At 48.1% G+C, this 17,747-nt stretch overlaps 1 protein-coding gene across 13 annotated transcripts in view; it reads left to right on the top strand.

The window, feature by feature from the left end:
- PTPRS (protein tyrosine phosphatase receptor type S) overlaps positions 1–17,747 on the top strand; it is a 346,861-nt gene that overhangs the window by 84,696 nt on the left and 244,418 nt on the right. For 9 of the 13 annotated variants that reach the window (XM_053301458.1, XM_053301457.1, XM_053301453.1 and 6 more), the window contains exon 1: positions 2,715–2,875. The exons of 2 other annotated variants lie outside the window; for them this stretch is intronic. The gene's annotated coding sequence lies outside the window, so the exon portion shown is untranslated. Of the gene's footprint in view, positions 1–2,714; positions 2,876–17,747 lie in introns of those variants that run through there. 2 more of the 13 variants (XM_053301445.1, XM_053301459.1) reach the window with 1 other exon arrangement.

The raw sequence follows: 17,747 nt of genomic DNA, 5'->3' as shown, positions 1-17,747 counted from the left end.
AAGTTTAAAAAGGAAAGGAAAATCTCCCACTCTCGCCCTGGCTCTTTTCAAGGCTTTTTTGGGTGGGGGCTACAGATAAAATGTTGCCTCCAGCATTCATCCCAGCTCCCTTGATATGCTTTTGAGAGGATCAAATGCCTTTTGGAACAGGCACATTTTCAGATTCCTGGTCTCTATGATCGCAGAGGGAAATGCAGGTTTATTGAACCCTTATCCTGGGCATATACCTGGTCTCTGCTTCAGAATCCTAGCTTTTGCTTTAGGCTGTGGGATGGAATAGGTTTTACATGTTTAGGGGGGGAATGTACCATACCTACTGGTGGTCTTGCAGTTGCAAGCATGAATTGTCCCCTAGGCTAAGCAGAGTCCACCCTGGTTGCATATGAATGGGAGACTTGATGTGTAAGCACTGGAAGAAATTCCCCTTAGGGGATGGAGCCGCTCTGGGAAGAGCACTTGCATGCTTGAATGCAGAAGGTTCCAAGTTCCCTCCCTGGCAGCATCTCCAAGATAAGGCTGAGAGAGACTCCTGCTTGCAACCTTGGAGAAGCCGCTGCCAGTCTGTGAAGACAATGCTGAGCTAGATGGACCAAGAGCCTGACTCAGTATATGGCAGCTTCCTATGTTCCTATGCCATTAGTAGACCTGTCCTCTGAATTTTGCTTCCTGTCTTACTATAAGGTTTGGTATTTATGGTTTCATGAGGATTGACTCTGCCCTTAATTTATTCAGTCTGTGAACTTATGAAGCTGCTGTATACTGAATCAGTTACCTTTGGTCCATCCAGCTCAAGGTAGTCTACACTGGCTGGCAGCAGCTCTCTACTTTTGCAGACAGAGAAGGGTCTTTCCCAGGCCTACCTGGAGATGCTTCCGGGGATTGAACTTGGGACCTTCTGCCTGCCAAGCAGGGGCTCCCCCACTGAGCTATAACCCTCTTTAAAGTACCACAGGTCCAATGTTGTTGATGTGACAGACTTACCTTTGCTAACTGAGCAAAAGTGGGGGCTTTCCAAGTGGGGGCTCTCTTCTATTGAGCAGGGGGAGAGCCACTGTCCCTCTTCAGCCCAGTAGCACAGCAGAATTGTAAACCCTTTGGGTCAGGGAACTATCTTCAGGCCCTCTTGTCTTTGAGAATCGCCCCTCCTGATTGGGCCAAGAGGCACCATTTCAGCTGGAGGCTCTCTTCTATTGAGCAGGGGGAGAACAACTGTCCCTGTTCAGTCTGGCATAGCATCTCTCCCAGTGGCTGCCCCCAGTGGCTGCTTTTAAAGTGCAAGCCTTTTGGGACAGGGAACTATCTTCAAGACCCTCTTGGGGCACAGTTGGAGAGTCAGCCCGCTGATGGGGCAAAGAGTGTCCTTTTTAAAAGTGGTGACCCTCTTATATTTAGCAGTGGGAGAGCAACTGTCCCTCTTCACCCCAACACAGCATCCTTCTTCGGAGCTGTTGCTGGCATCTCGTTTGTGTTGCTTTTTAGACTGTGTAATCTCTTTGGGGCAGGGAACCATCTGCAGGCCTTTTTTTGTTTTGGGAACCGCCTCTCCTAACTGGACAAAGAGGCACCTTTCAAAGTGTTGGGTCTGTTTAGCAGGGGGAGAGCAACTGTCCCTCTTCAGCCCAGCACAGCATCCTTCCTCAAAGAAGCTTTTGCTGATGTCTCCCTTGCGGTTCTCTTTATTTATTTTATCATACTTATCCACCACCCCAAACCTACATCTCTAGGCGGTTTGCAACAATGTAAAGCAAATTAAAACAAGGATTCAGACATTAAAACAATTTAAACCCCAATTCCAGTTAAATACTTAGGTGAATAAATGTGTCTTTCAAAGGCTTTTTAAAAGCTGTCAGAGATAGGAGGGCTCTTATTTCAGGAGAGAGCGCATTCCAGAGTCTTGGGGAGGCGACAGAGAAGGCCCGTCCCTCTGTAGCCACCAGACGAGCTGGTGTCAACTGCAGATGGACCTCTCCTGATGATCTCAAAGGGTGATGGTGCTCATGGCGAAGAAGACGTTCTCTTAAATACCCTGGGCCCAAGCTGTTTAGGGCTTTATAGGTTATAAACAGCACCTTGTATTTTGCCCAGAAGCATATCGGCAGCCAGTGTAATTCTTTTAATATATGAACAATATGGTCTCTTCGAAATGACCCGGAGACCAGTCTTTAGACTGTGAGTTCTTTTGGAACAGGGAACCATCCTCTCATTCTTAAACAGCTTTGAGAACTCCCTTTTGTTGTCAAAAAGCAGTCTATAAATATTCTAAATAACTTGTCCCCTTTCCTGGGTGGCGACAGCACGGCTTCCAGTTCAGTGCCAGAAGCACATTGTGGTCCTCCAGGGAGCATATAACAATGGGTCCCCCGAAGAATGCCTCTTCACATGTGCAGAGTGCAAAGCAAGTGCTCCCGCATGTCTTGGGCTGAGGATGCAAGTTCTGAGTAAGCTGGCACTCTGGGGCTGCCTCTGTTTAGAAATGAGAGTCCCTGTGGAAATGTGGTGGTAGTGGTGGGGGGGGGGGGAGAGTTGGGTTTCGGATTTTTTTTTAAAAAATCAGATATTTTTCCACCGAAAAGCAGCTCCCTGGGAACCTGATCTCTCTCCTCCTCCCTCCCCCTTTCCCAATTCCTCCTCTCTGGCGTCGGTCGTCCAGCTCCTCCCCGCTCTCTTCTCCATGGGGGCCCCTCTCTTGCTCCTCCCACTCCCCCGAGCCTGGATGGAGTTCACTTCTGCTGCCATCGCTCCTCAAACTTAAAAGTTGGATTAACAGGGTGCTCCCCCCCACAGGACTTGGGATCTTTTAACCTGTTGTTCTGCTGTGCTGGTTTCGGGTGGTGAGGGAAGAAGTGCATTGATGGAAAGGCTTCCAGCTTGCATGGTGAGTGTCTTGCCTATTTTATTTTATTTTTAATTATTGGGGACTTTTCCGACTCGCTTTGTCTTGCTTTTAAAGGCTCAGGGTGAGTGAGGAACTTCCAAAAGGAACCAAATGAATCCTCAGCTATTAGATGAGTTTTCAATTCCCATCCTCACTCCAGTTTTTAATCTGCTTGCAACTTTCCTTTCTCTTATTTCACCCTCCCCCTCATTTTTTTGTTTAAGACCCCACTGAATACCTATTCCACCATTATAATGCTCTGGGACGTGGTCTTTGTTTTTGGAGATGGGTGTCAGGAAAGGAGTGGGGCAGAGCCAGATCTCCACTAATATGGGGGCAGTTTTAGTCGGGGGGGGGACGACAAATCCCCCTCCCCAGTTCCCAAACATGCAAGCGCACACAGCAGCTTACAAAGGAAATCTTTGTATGGGATCACCTTTCTTCCTTTATGATCACCTTTCTTCCTTTATACATACTAGAGAATCCACTCTTTTTTGTTTGTTGTTGTTATTGAGTGTTGGAAATACAAATTTATTTGCAGAACTTCTTTTCTTCCTATGATGCCCTAAGGGGTGCAGAACCAGAATGTGTACACACACACACACACACACACACTCCACGTCTGTGCACATGCGCACACACCCGTACACACTTGTTCTTTCTTTCTGCTTCTTTTTTGTTTTAAATCAGTAAATTTACTATCCTCTCTTTTGCTGCTTCAAGCCTTTATGAAGCAACACACACACACATACTCACACACACTCTTAATTCTTATTTTCTTTCTCTCTGCCTATCCAGTTCCTGCTTATTACATTCCTTTTTAACCAAACTATATTTGTGCAAGAAGCTCTGAAGGCAGTTCAAACTTTTCCTCTGTGTCTATGTATTGGGGGTGATTTCTCTTGCTAGCATGGGCAATCTCTTGCATCTGGAGTTGGAAGCTGAGACATTAGTACTGGAGCTCCTAAAATAAAATCTCAAACAAAAAATAGGTTCTCTCCATCGCTGTGGACAGAGGTGTGTGTGTGTGTGTGTGGTGGGGAACCCCAAGGCCCCAAAGAGCTGCATAATTACACCCCATTTCTTGTTATTACTCCATTTACCCCCATCTTTTGTCTGATTTATAATTCTGAACAAACTGGGCAATCTAGAGACAAAACCGATTTCACAATCTCTTGCTGAGTTTTACGTTTAAAGTTCATAAAAAGTTGAATTTCAAATAGTTTTTCCATCCGCGTTTCTCTCTCTTCCCCCTTCCCTTTTTAAATCTTTCATACCGTGAGTCATTAACGAAAGTATTTCATTTCAAAACAAGACCACAAACATGCCCCACACTCACACTTTTTGACAAGATCACATCCCTGAGTTTCCGAGGCTTAACTGATAAATTCCTGATTGTTTTCTGTTGGGAAAAAAACAGTAACTTAAAAAAAAAAACAGCCGCCACACCCCCCCAAATTCCTGCCCTCCCTTCCCCCACCCACTGCTTTCAAATCCCCCTTCGTTACTGCTGGATCACTAATGAACAAAGGGTAGCCACTGTGGAGGGGGGAGGGGAAATATAGGGTTAACGCTTCATAGGGTTTAAAGGAGAGGTTTGAATTTTTTGAAAAAAGGAAGCAGCTGTGTGTGTTGCAGGAATGTCCTTTAGTTCAAATATATGACATTCTTTGTGTGCATTTGATTTGCTTTTTTTTTTTTTAATTTGGGTTCATATTTATTCACATCTTCTCCCCCCCCCCCGCCCCCAGTATTTTTAGCATCAGGAAGTACGGATGCTGTGAAAATATTCTTGAGCTCCCGAAATATACAGTGCAAAGAGACGGGGTGTTTGGCGAGGGTGTGTTTGGGAAGCTAGAGGCAACGGATCATCTTTGTTGAAAAGTTTTGCCAAGTGGGGTAGCCATCTTTCTCTCCTCTTCGCCCCCCCACAGCCCCGGTCAATGTCTGCCTATCCCCCACTTCTTTACCAGCTTCCCTGGAGTTTCTCTCCCATCCCAGACGCCATCCTTGCAAGGAACTTTGTAAAACAATTAATTTTCAAAGCGGTAACTCTTGGCCATGGTGGCGGAAGATGTGTGGAAATGTAGCCAGTTTTAAGCTCTCGCTTGCATGCTCCGCGGTGGCTCCCGGGTCTTCCTTCAGAAGGGAGCTGCCGCCAGGCCTGCTTCTCTGTGTGATACACACGGTGGTTGCTGTCACACATTACCTTGTTTCATTCAGTGCACGCCTAAAATAGGTGTCTGCCTGCAGGTGCCCCCTAAACTCTTATTATTATTCATCCACAGGAGAGTGTGGGGCAGGAGAGAAGGGAAATGTGTGCATGATAAAGAGGTGCTGCGGGTGGCAGTGGTGGTAGAGGCAGTGTCGTGCAGTGGTTAGAGCAGGGCTGCACATCTCTGGCCCTCTGACTCCTGGTGACCACAGAGGCCTGTGGTAGAATACAGGAGGGGTTGGCCATTGTCTCCTCCCACACAGTAGGAGATGATGCCTTCCAGCCTCTTCCTAGAGCGCTGCTGCCCGATATATAGGTGCAGTGGGGATTCGAACCGGCAACCTTCTGCTTGTTAGTCAAGCATTTCCCTGCTGCGCCACTTAAGGTGTCTAATGAGCATCCCTTAAATAGTGGCATTTTTGTCTGGACTGCCATGCAAGTCTAAATAGCCCTTTCCCTATCCAGTCCAGTTGCACAGATAATGTAACACGTCCTTCGACTTTTGCACACCCTAAGGGGATTTTTTTAAAAAATGTTTGTTAGATGCAAAAGTCAAAGGGAGCCTTCAGTTTTTAAGTGTTTTACACAGAGAATTCCTTTCTTCCCATAGTGCTGCTGCCCAATATAGGTGCTTCCTATAGTCTGGGAAACGTACCAGCGGGGATTCGAACCAGCAACCTTCTGCTTGTTAGTCAAGCATTTCCATGGTGCGCCACTACAGCGCCCATAATCCCTGACTCTTGGCCACTCTGGCTGGGGATGAGAGGTATTGTGGTCCGACAAGAAATGAAGGACCCAACCTCTGCAGCGGCTCTGGGTCAGAGTGCCGGACTAGGAATGGAGAGGCCTGATTCAAATCCCTGCCCAGCCATGAAAAGTCATAAGAACAGCCCTGCTGGATCAGGCCCAAGAAGGCCTCTCTAGTCCAGCATCCTGTTTCACACTGTGGCCCACCAGATGCCTCTGGGAAAAGTCCCCAGGCAAGAGGTGAGCTCACTGGCTGACCTTGGGCCAGTCACACACATTGGGTCTAACTTACCTCACAGGGTCGTTGTGGGGATAAAATGAGGGCGTTGGTACTACAAAAGTTGCCCCTCAGTTCCTTAAAAGAAGAGCAGGATGGAAATGTAAAAGGATGTGTATTTCTAACACACTGTGGCATGTGTGTGCATGCACATGCAAATAATTTAGTTTTATACATACACACAGGCCGTATACCAAGTCAAACTGTAGATCCACACAACTCGGTTTTGTCTACCCCGATCGGCAGCAGTTCTCCAGGGTTTCAGGTACAGACCTTTCCCAGGCCTACCTGGGGATGCTGCCACGGATTGAACTTGGGGCCATCGGTGTGCAAATCAAATCCTCTCCCACTGAGCTGCAACCCCTTCCCAAGCAGCCTTGTACTGAGTCAGACCCTTGGTCCATCTAGCTCAGTGTTGTCCACTCTGACTCGCAACCCCTCTCTAGGGTTTGACGCACGTCTTTCCCAGTCCCCTCTGGAGATGATTGGACCTGGGGCCTTCTACATGGAAAGCAGATGCACTGCTACTGGACTACCGCCCCATAACTCTGCGTGACCTATATGAACTTTTTATTTTCTGCTTTATTACTGTTTGAGAATTCCAAGTTGTGATAGAGGCGAAATCAGACACAATAGCAGAATATCCACATTAATCTTTGGATTGGTAATACACTGAGTGCATACGTATTACCTTAGAAGGTTGGTGTTTGTCTCGAATTTTTCTATTGAGCGTTGGCATTAGTTAGGACCAGATCCCGTTGAGTTTTGCTTGACTCATGCATGAATGTGTGTATGGTATAAACTTATATGATGTTGAAGAGAAGAGTCCAGAACTGCTCCGAGCACCATGATAAAGGTGTATGAAATCACGCATGGAGCAGAGAGAGAGTGGACAGAGAGAAATGTTTCACGCTCTTTCAGAACACTAGAACCAGGGTTCATCCAATGAAACTGAAGGCCGGGAAATTCAGGACTGACAAAAGGAAGTACTTAAGAACATAGGAAGCTGCCATATACTGAGTCTGAGCATTGATCTATCTAGCTCAGTATTGTCTTCACAGACTGGCAGCAGCTTCTCCAAAGTTGCAGGCGGGAATCTCTCTCAGCCCTATATTGGAGAAGCCGGGGAGGGAACTTAAAACCTTTTGCTTTTTCAGGGTGGTTCCATCCCCTGAGAGGAATATCTTACAGTGCTCACACATCAAGTACATAGGAAGCTGCCATATACTGAGTCAGAGCATTGGTCTATCTTGCTCAGTATTGTCTTCACAGACTGGCAGCGGCTTCTCCAAGGTTGCAGGCAGGAGTCTCTCTCAGCCCTGTCTTGGAGATGTCAGGAAGGGAACTTGGAACCTTCTGCTCTTCCCAGAGCAGCTCCATCCCCTAAGGAGAATATCTTACTGTGCTCACACATCAAGTCTCCCTTTCATATCCAACCAGGACAGACCCTGCTTAATTAAGGGAATAAGCCATGCTTGCTACCACAAGACCAACTCTCCTCTCCTAATGTTTTGATTGTGCTACTGGAGTGTTTTCATTGTATTTTAAATTTGTCTATCATGAAACTATTTTTGAAGGTCCATTATTTGAATGTATTTTCATGCAGAAATGAAAGATTCTATGCTAAACGAGTATTCTTCCCTTGATATCTTTAGGGGATGTCACCTTCACTTTATTTTTGCTTTATAAATCAGTATTTTTGCGGTTGGTTTTAAAATATTTTATTCCACATACAAGGCTTTGGATCTTTTATTGTTAAGTGCCTAATAAGCTTTACAGAAATAAATAACCTCCAACAGCCCAGAAACTTAGTTGCTGTTTTTAAATGACAGGAACCTTTAGAATCCGCCTTTTGAGATAATGCAGTTTCATTAAAATAAATACATAGAAAGGCTGGAGAGGGAACATTTTCACCAGCAGGCTACGAACACTGCCCTCTTCCAGCCAAGTCAACCCACATTATCCCCATTATCGTGGAGTAGCTTTCCTGCTCACAGACATTCCCCCGAAGATGCCAGGTGCACTTCCCACGATCCGGGCTGGAAAAGGCACAGTACTGGCTGTGGAGCCTCCTCGTGAGGCAGCGGCTGCTATCACAAGACTCCATCCCTGGCCGGCCAGGCCTGGCCTGCTGGGGGCAAATGGCCTCGTAGTGCCCCCTGAGGTGGTCAACGGCGATGCTCCCCAAAAGCTTGTTGGGCTGAAGCAGTGTCTTCAGCGGGAGAGGCTCCAGGCACTGAGGGCAGCGGAGACTCCTCGCCTGTCACCCCCAGCACTTGGGCACGCAGGCCCGGCACAGATTGGTGGCTGCAGCAGCCAGAGATCATCACTGGATCCCGGAAAGGGCCCAAGCAAATGGGACATGCGAGTGCTTCTTGCAAGCTCCCAGCACCGGCCATGACGGCTGCTAGCCCCATTCGTACGCAACCATGCCCCATACGGAGTCTCGCATTCGTATGCAACCAGGGCAGACCCTGCTTAGCAAGGGGGACAAGTCATGCTGGCTGCCGCAAGACCAGCTCTCCTCTCTTTTTCACACAGTGCAGAATTAACCTATGGAATTCTCTGTCACAGGATGTGGTGATGGCCACTCGCTTGGATGTCTTTAAAAGGGAAGGACAGGACTATCAGTGGCTAGCAGTCTGGTGGCTAGAGGCCTCTCAATACCAGTTGCAGGGGAGCAACAACAGGAGAGAGGACATCCCCCCCTTCACCTCTTGTCTGTGGGCTTCTTGGAAGCATCTGGTGGGCCACTGTGGGAAAACAGGATGCTGGACAAGATAGGCCTTGGGCCTGATCCAGCAGGGCTGTTCTTGGGTTCTTGTATAACCGAAGAAAGCAGAAGCACATGCACACACATGCACGCACACAAACAGAGTGTCTGTGTATCCACGCACATGTGTATGCAACATATAGACCTGGGTCAGAATAACCACACAAGTAGTCCTGGATGATCGCAAAGGAGCCCAGGATTTGCCTCTAAAACAGTTCCACCCCTACACTGCATGGAAGGCACCCCCACTCTCCACCGCTGAGCCTCTAGTAGCTCTTTGGATCTGGGCTGGTGTGTGTGATGTTGAATTGATTGGTTGGTGGTTGGTTTTTTTAGTCCACTAAAAAGATGGTCCCCAATTATTTGGGTAGCATTTTTTAAAAAATAATACAAATAGCCAGCGTGGTGTAGTGGTTAGAGTGCTGGTCTAGGACCGGGGAGACCTGAGTTCAAATCCCCATTCAGCCATGATACTAGCTGGGTGACTCTGGGCAAGTCACTTCTCTCTCAGCCTAACCTACTTCACAGGGTTGTTGTGAGGAGAAACCTAAGTTAAGACACCGCTCTGGGCTGCTTGGAGGAAGAGCAGGATATAAAATATAAAAATATATAAATAAATAAAAGCTGAAGATTCCAGGTGCCATCTTGGAAAATATATTCACCTTTCTCTTACACACAAGGTGGGAATGCCTCCTCTGATGTCCACCACATCACAATATCACCACCACAATATATTGGCAGTCATGATATTTGAAGATGCATTTCCCCCTTTTTACGTTGCAGAGGAGGGAATGCCTCTCCTAAGATGTGCAGGTGGGTAGCACCATCTTGGAAGAAGTATTCTCCCTTCTCTCAAATAGAAGCAGGAATACCTCTTTTAAGCCAAATAAATAAATAAGATGATGCTCATGTACAGATGGCAAGTGCCATCTTAGAATTGATATTCCCCACCCCCCTTCTCTTGCACAGGAGAGAATGCCTCTCCTAAGTGAAATGATCCATGCCTGCCTCATCTGAAAGCAAAAAAATTCATGCTTTTATTTTATTTTTGTTTCAGAACCATTGTCCTTAACCATATGCAGATCTGAGCCATGAATCGACTAAGATGTATTTCAATTGGGTGGCAGCCCTGGTGCATACAGAGAGATACATATGTGTATATATGAAAAGCAGTTTGAAACTGTAATATTATGTTCTGGAATTTTTTGTTTTTCTTTTAAACCAACTCTGGTCTTGCTGTTTCACCAGTGTTAAGATGCTTGTGCAAATGCCATTTAGTAGCAGAAACACACAAAAAAGATGGAGAGGAGGAATTCAGCAGCTGAGGCCCAAGTGTGAGATGTGCCAGATAAAATTCCAAATAATATCACTCTGTGCATTTAAAGAGAGAGACACACACACACCCTGCAAATAACCCACCAACGGCAATTGCGTCTAAGAGGCTGAATATTCCACTACCGCACACGCTTTTCTTCTCATTTCTTTTTTAAGTCCACCTACAGACAATCGCTTGGCAGTCGGTGAAAAGAGCGTTCATCAGATGTAGAATTTTTTTTTATTATTATTTTTTGCAGCGTCTCGATATTTATAAATCTGGTGCTGTTCAGCTCCTGTGGAGGAAGGGAGGGAAAGCAAAAGCAAAAAGAGAGAGAGAGGAATCTTTACATAAGAGTTAATTTGGTTTGTTCAAAAATGTGTCAGTGTGATTTGCGTGTTGCCTCACGTTCATTTTGTTGCAAAGTATCTTCAATCTCTCAGTTTTTAAAATAGACAGTTTCTCACTCGTGGAAAAATTTTAGACAGACATGTGTCTGTCTCTGGGGAGGAGGAGAGAGCAAGCTGTGCTTGCGCACGATCTCTCTCTCTCACGCTCTCTCTCTCTCTCCCTCACCTGCAACCCCCCCCGCCATACTTCAGCAGTATTTTGGGCTAAATGAAATGATAATACCGTTTGGTGGGGGCGTGGGTGGTCTTGTACTGTATAGAGCAGAGTGTGCAAGCTTCTGATGGCTAAATATGTGTAAAAAAATTAAAAACTGAAGGCTCCCTTTGACTTTTGCATCTAAGAAACATGTTTTTAAAAAAAAAAATCCCCTTCGGGTATGCAAAAGTCGAAGGATGTGTTACATTACCTGTGCAACTGGACTGGATAGGGAAAGGGCTATTTAGACTTGCACTGCAGTCGGGACAAAAATGCCGCTATTTAAGGGATGCTCATTAGTCTCCTTAAGTGGTGCAGCGGGGAAAGGCTTGACTAACAAGCAGAAGGTTGCCGGTTCGAATCCCCGCTGCACCTATATATCGGGCAGCAGCAATATAGGAAGATGCTGAAAGGCATCATCTCATACGGCGCAGGAGATGGCAATGGTATACTTCTCCTGTATTCTACCAAAGACAACCACAGGGCTCTGTGGGCACCAGGAGTCAAAATTGACTTGACGGCACACTTTGCTTTACATAATGGCACTGGTGGAAACTTTTTTCCCAGGGAAGGGATGCTTTCCCATCAGGACCGGAGGGAGAGAGGAAAGGGCTGAGCACATCCTCTTCATGTGATGAGGCCCTCTATCTATCTCCTGGCCCAAGACCTGAACATCTGCAGCAGTGTTCCCTGTAACAGGGATTCCCAGATGTTGTTGACTACAACTCCCATCATCCCCAGCTTCAATGGCCTGTGGCTGGGCATAATGGGAGTTGTAGTCAACATCTGAGATTTCCTGTAACAGGGAACACTGATTTTTCGGGCGTCTCCGTACTTGAAGTCCCTCCTGATACTATGTGATTCTCAAAGTGGTTCACACAGGAAAAAGAATAAGAAAATGTTCTTTCCCTGCCCCACACAATCTACACCAGAACAGCCCTGCTGGATCAGGCCCGAGACCCATCTAGTCCAGCATCCCGTTTTGCACAGTGGCCCACCAGATGCCACTGGGAGCCACAGGCAGGAGTTGAGGGCATGCCCTCTCTCCTGCTGTTGTTACTCCCCTGCAACTGGTACTTAGAGGCATCCTGATTTGAGGCTGGAGGTGGCCTGTAGTCCTCTGACTAGTAGCCGTTGATAGACTTCTCCTCCATGAAGTGATCCAAACTCCTCTTAAAGCCATCCAAACTAGTAGCCAACACGACAGCACCTACAAAGATACACTAGGCATGCGCCCTCAACAGCTACTAGGAGCATGCTGGACTGGGCTGAAAAGTTGCTCTCCCCTTGCTGAATACAGGAGAGCTGCCATTTTAAATTGGTGCCCCTTGGCCCAGTGCTGGCCACGGTTTTAAAAAGATGCTCCTTGGCTCATGGAATGAGGCTGACCTTTACTGGCTGGGACAGCCCGTTCATTGTTTATTGAGCACCTGTCCACTCTCTTTTTTCAACCAAAGTAGTTCCTGAAGTGGTTTCCGGACTAACAGGCCGGGGGAGATGGTTCCCTGCCCCAAAGAGGCTCCCAATCACAGCAGAGGCCCCAGCAACAGCCACTGGTGAGCCTCTGCTCTGGGGCTAAAAAAAGGGGGTAATTGCTCCCCTTTCCCCCTGCTAAGCAGAAGTGGGTGGCCATTTTGAAAAGGCCTCTCTTGGGCCACTTCACAAGGCCAACCTTTGCCTGAGGGGGCCGCTTGTTCATTATTGGTTTAGCACAGACCTACTACAAATAGCCAGCCTGGTGTAGTGGTTAGAGTGCTGGACTAGAACTGGGGAGACCCGAGTTCAAATCCCCATTCAGCCATGAGACTTGCTGGGTGGCTCTGGGCCAGTCACTTCTCTCTCAGCCTAGCCTACTTCACAGGGTTGTTGTGAGGAGAAACTTAAGCATGTAGTACACTGCTCTGGGCTCTTTGGAGAAAGAGCGGGATATAAAATGTAATAATTAATTAATAATTAATTAATTAATGCTAGACTTCACCCCTCCTGGAGATGTTGGCCTACAACTCCCATAATCCCTGGCGATTGGCCAGAGATTCCAGGGCTGAACATGTCTTCAGAATCGTCCTTGTTCCTTAACTTTAAGTGTGTCTGCTCTCCCCCCACCCGCCCAACTCCTGGCTTCTATTTTGCCCTTGGGCCAAACTGGTAGAACTTGGTGTGGGCATATCCCCCCTCCCCAAATACCTCTTAAGTTCTAAGGAAAGCCTTAAGACTGCCTATGCCTGGCTTTGGTGTGGGAAGGGGGGGTGTCAGCTGTACAGTTATGTAATGGAAGTTGATGGTGGGGACATGTTTTGGATCATCATCTTCCCCCACCACCACCTTCAGTGATCTTTTAGAAAAATGTGTTGCTTAACAAAGGGAGAATGCGGTGTGTGTGTGTGTGTGTGTGTGTTTCTCTGTGTCTCGGTGTGTGTGTGTTGTCCATGTCCCATTCGCCCCCCCCCCCCTCCCATCAGTTGCCTTGCCAATAACTTATTTTCACCAAGATCATGGGAATCAGGGGTGGGAGAGTGACTGTTCTTTTGAAACTGAGCTGCTTCTGGGGGAGCTGATGGGGAAAGGGGGGATTATGCAAGTTCTCTCCCCCCCCTCCACCCACCCAGCCATGTAGTTTTTAGACATGGCTTAGTGCCACTCCGTATTGCGAGAGACCTGGAATTCAGATGGAAGAGGACTGGATAGCAGGAATTGCCTCTGTTTCGCCTGGAAGAGGGCTTTTAAAGGCCAGATTGGAGCACAGCTGAACTGGAATTCCTAATAGTTGGAATTCCTAATAATTCCAGCTGAACTGGAATTCCTAATTCCATAGTTCAGTTGACAAGTTGCAGGGGAGTCACAGCAGGAGAGAGGGCACGCCCTCAACTCCTGCCTGTGGCTTCCAGCGGCATCTGGTGGGCCACTGTGTGAAACAGGATGCTGGACTAGATGGGCCTTGGGCCTGATCCAGCAGGGCTCTTCTTATGTTCTTAGACTGAGCATCTGCTTTGCATGCACAAGGTCCCAGGTTCCATCCCTGGCAGCATCTCCAGGTAGAGCTGGGAAAGTCCCCATGCCTGAAACCCTGGTGAGCATCCATAGAATAGATATTTAACATCCATAGAATGTTAAAATTGGAAGGGACCTTGGAGGTCTTCTCGTCCAACCCCCTGCAGCATCCTCGACAGAGGGCCACCCAGCCTATGTTTGAAAACCTCCAGAGAAGGAGAGCCCGCCAACTTCATGAGGCGGGCTGTTCCACTGTCCAACAGTTCTTACAGTTAGGAACTCCCTCCTAAAATCCTGCCTGAATCTGCTTCCTTGTCATTTCAGCCTGGGGTTTCTAGGCCAGCTCTTGGGAAGGTAACGCATTTCCCACGGCATTTGAGCCGCTCTCTTGTGACACACAGTTTGGGAATTGCTGGGTTATTCATCCCAGTTCATGCATTCCTGATCTCCACACCTCCCACCCCGAAATTGTCTCTGCCACCCTAGCAGGAAAGGGGGGGGACATCCTCTTTTTTGGCATCAGCAGAGGCAGAGAGTTTTCTGATTATCGCACTGGGCTTGCTGCTGCTTCCTCCCCCGTATTCTTGAACGTCACGGTGCTTTTTTTAAAAAAAAATCTTCTCAAGGGTGTGAAAATTTTCAAAACGAGGGAATCGAAGCCTGTGCCAGGCACTGGAGACTTTCGCCCACCCCTCCTGAAATGCTGACTGTGGGAAAACATCTGTCGCTTTTGTGCATTCAGATTCCCTTGGCAAGAATTGCAGGGGTGCCCATTGTGAGTCCAGCTCCGTGTTGGGGGGGGGAGGGAGAGCGCTGGTCTTGTGGTAGCAAGCGTGGATTGTCCCCTTTGCTAAGGAAGGACCCACCCTGGTTTGCATTTGCATGGGGGACTGCATGTGTGAGCACCCCAAGATAGGTCTCCTTAGGGGATGGGGCCGCTCTGGGAAAAGCCCATGCCTGCTTGCATGCAGGAAGTTCCAAGTTCCTCCCTGGCAGCATCTCCAAGATAAGGCTGAGAGACTCCCACCTGCAACCTTGGAGAAGCCGCTGCCAGTCTGTGTAGGCAATACTGAGCTAGATGGACTGATGGTCTGACTCAGTATATGGCAGCTCCTTTTGATAACTGTGCAACATTGCTTCCAGCGGCATCTGGTGGGCCACTGTGCGAAACAGGATGCTGGACTAGATGGGCTTCCTTGGGCCTGATCCAGCAGGGCTGTTCTTATGTCCTTATTCTTAACATTTATGAGCACTGTAAGATATTTCCCTTAGGGGCTCTGGGAAGAGCACCTGCCTGCTTGCATGCAGAAGGTTCCAAGTTCCCTCCCTGGCAGCATCTCCAAGATATGGCCGATATGGTGCGACCTTGGAGAAGCCGCTGCCAGTCTGGGTAGCCAATACTGAGCTTGATGGGCTGACTCAGTAGAAGGCGGCTTCCTACGTTCCTAGAGACATAGCCCCCCACCTCCACCCCCCAATTGCATGCAGATGCTTCTCCGACTGGATCTGGCGGGCACCAAAGGAGGCCGGAGTGTGCTTCCTGGAGGGCCACCGGGATGCAGAGGGGTCTGCAAGCCCAGACCTACCAAGAATGGCTGAAGGAGCTGGACATGTTCAGCCCGGAGAGGACTAAGTGGGAGGGGATCGCTGTCTTCAACTATCTGAAGGGCTGCCCCATAGAAGAAGGCGCGGACTAGTTCTCTCTTGCTTCTGAGGGCTAGAGCCTGTGGGTTAGGAACATAGGAACACAGGAAGCTGCCATGCACTGAGCCAGACCATTGGTCTATCTAGCTCAGCATTGTCTTCACAGACTGGCAGCGGCTTCTCCAAGGTTGCAGGCAGGAGTCTCTCTCAGCACTATCTTGGAGATGCTGCCAGGGAGGGAACTTGGAACCTAGATGCTCTTCCCAGAGTGTCCCCATCCCCTAAGGGGAATATCTTCCAGTGCTCACACTTCTAGTCTCCCATTCATATCCAACCAGGGCAGACCCTGCTCAGCTAAGGGGAAAAGTCATGCTTGCTACCACATGACCAGCTTTCCTCTCTGAAATGACAAGGATGCAGGCTGGGCGTTAGGAGGAATTTCCTGACTGGAGCAGCTGTTGGACATTGGAACCTCCTGCCTCATGCAGTGGCAGGCTGTCCTTTGCTGGATGTTTTCAAACACAGGCTGGGCAGCCTCCTTTCAGAGGTGGTGCAGCAGTTTCTGGCACTGAGCAGGAAGGGGTTGGCCTAGAAGACCCCAAAGGTCCCTCCCAACTCTGACATTCTGTGATTGCCGAGGTCTAGCTTATCATCTCTGCCTTGGACTATCTAGGTCAGGACTGTCCCCATTGACTGGCTGCAGCTTTCCAGTACTTTAGAGTGTTTGCCAGCCCTACCTGGAGAGGCTGCCAGGGGTGGCCTTCTGCATGCAACGCGGATGCTCTTCCACTGAGCTGTGGCGTCTTTGTGCCTACCAGTGGTGTTGGACCTCCTCCCTTCTCCCAGGCTTGGTTGCTTCTTGGTGGCATAGCCCTCTAGGGGGGCACAGACCAGCCCTCCGCCTGGAGATCTCTTGGTCTGAGACATGCTTCCTGATGCCATATTTCACAGCATCTTGAACCCCCCCCCCCATTTCGCTCCCCCAAACCTCAACACTCTGGTGCACGGTGACTCAAAGCCTTTCTACGTGCAAGTAGAGGCATGCGTGGGCCTTTTTGACGAGGCTGCTATTCTTTGCTGGCTTAAAAAAAAAAAGTAGGGGGAATTGAAAAGTGCTTTTAAGTATGTGTCCGTACAGATATTTTTGGACCCACTGATGGCTGTTGTAAGAGAGGCCCCGATTTTGCACGGAAATCTCTCCTGGCATGGAAATCTGGCAGTCACATGAATTAGGACGGGGAACCGAACTTGCAGGAGGGAAAGGAGAGTAAATCTGAGCTTCGGTGGGCTTTTCGCCGCCGTCTTTTCAGGGGACTCCAGTTTCACGTTCTTTTGTGGATTGCTATACTGTGCCTGGCTGTGAGTGGCTGAGTTTGAACACACTCACTTCACTTTTCTGTTCTGTTCCCAGGGAATTGGTGCCTCCTCTACCTTGTTTATGGGAACTTAAAAATGGATCGGGTTGAATTCAGGTGCCTCTCCCGGCACGCAATTCCCGGTTGCCAGCAGGCTTCCCCTGCTAATGGCATTCCATTCACCCCGGATAACCTCACTGTGTTTATGCATTTCTTCTGTTTCTGCCCCGCCTTGATGCTTGGAGAAAGAATCAACGGCAGATTTTAAAATGTGGGGAAGGTCCTCTGAATATCTCTCTCTCTCTCTCTCTCTGATTGCTGGTCTTGTGGTAGCAAGCATGGATTGTCCCTTTTGCTAAGCAGTACCTGCCCTGGTTTGCATTTGCTTGGGTGACTACATGTGAATACTACCTGCTGTAAGATATTCCCCTTAGAGAAACGGGCCATAGCTCAGTGGAAGAGCATCTGCATGCTAAAGGTCCCAGGTTCACTCCCTGGCATCTCCAGGTAGGTTTGGGAGAGACTCCTGCCTGCAATCCTGGGAAATCTGCTGCCAATCAATGTAGACAATACTGAGCTAAATGAACCAATGGCCTGAGTCAGTATGGGGCAGCTTCCTATGTTCTACACATTGACTCTAATGTGCATGCATTTAAATGTGCACGCATGAACAGTAAGGTGCCCTACAATGCACATGCCCCCATTTCACAGTTAGCCATCTGGAGGTACGTTTTGAACAGCTGATATGTTGCGTTAGTATTCTTTGAAACCAAAAGATTTGCAATCCCTCTGTTTTGAAATCACTGGAGGGAAGAACATTGCAGAGCAAACATATACAATAGAGACTGGAAAAATTCACAAAACAAATAAAACAATTTCGCAAGATAAGAACCCACTAAATAGTTTACATTTTTCACTTAAAATCCTGAGAAAACAGGTGTGTCTTGAGGGT

The sequence above is a fragment of the Hemicordylus capensis genome, chromosome 2 (genome assembly GCF_027244095.1).
Source record: "Hemicordylus capensis ecotype Gifberg chromosome 2, rHemCap1.1.pri, whole genome shotgun sequence".
Classification (NCBI taxonomy): Eukaryota; Metazoa; Chordata; class Lepidosauria; order Squamata; family Cordylidae; genus Hemicordylus; species Hemicordylus capensis.
Note: the sequence above shows the minus strand (reverse complement) of the source record. Positions and strands in the feature narration are given on the sequence as shown.